Here is a 235-nt window from a genome sequence, read left to right as displayed (position 1 = left end):
GTAATAAATTTAAATTACCCCAAAGGCTAGCAATCCAGATATGGTAAGGCCATAACTCGGGAAATATCGAATATGGTAATAAATTTAAATTACCACCAGGTATGGTAAGGCTATCCACGTATAGTAATAAATCATATAGTAATAAATCATAATTAATCCACGTATAGTAATAAATCAATCCAGGTATGGTAAGGTCATAACTCAGGAAATTTTGAATATGGCAATTATATGATAA

Source organism: Triticum dicoccoides, chromosome 2A (genome assembly GCF_002162155.2).
Source record: "Triticum dicoccoides isolate Atlit2015 ecotype Zavitan chromosome 2A, WEW_v2.0, whole genome shotgun sequence".
Classification (NCBI taxonomy): Eukaryota; Viridiplantae; Streptophyta; class Magnoliopsida; order Poales; family Poaceae; genus Triticum; species Triticum dicoccoides.
This window is presented reverse-complemented; position numbering follows the sequence as displayed.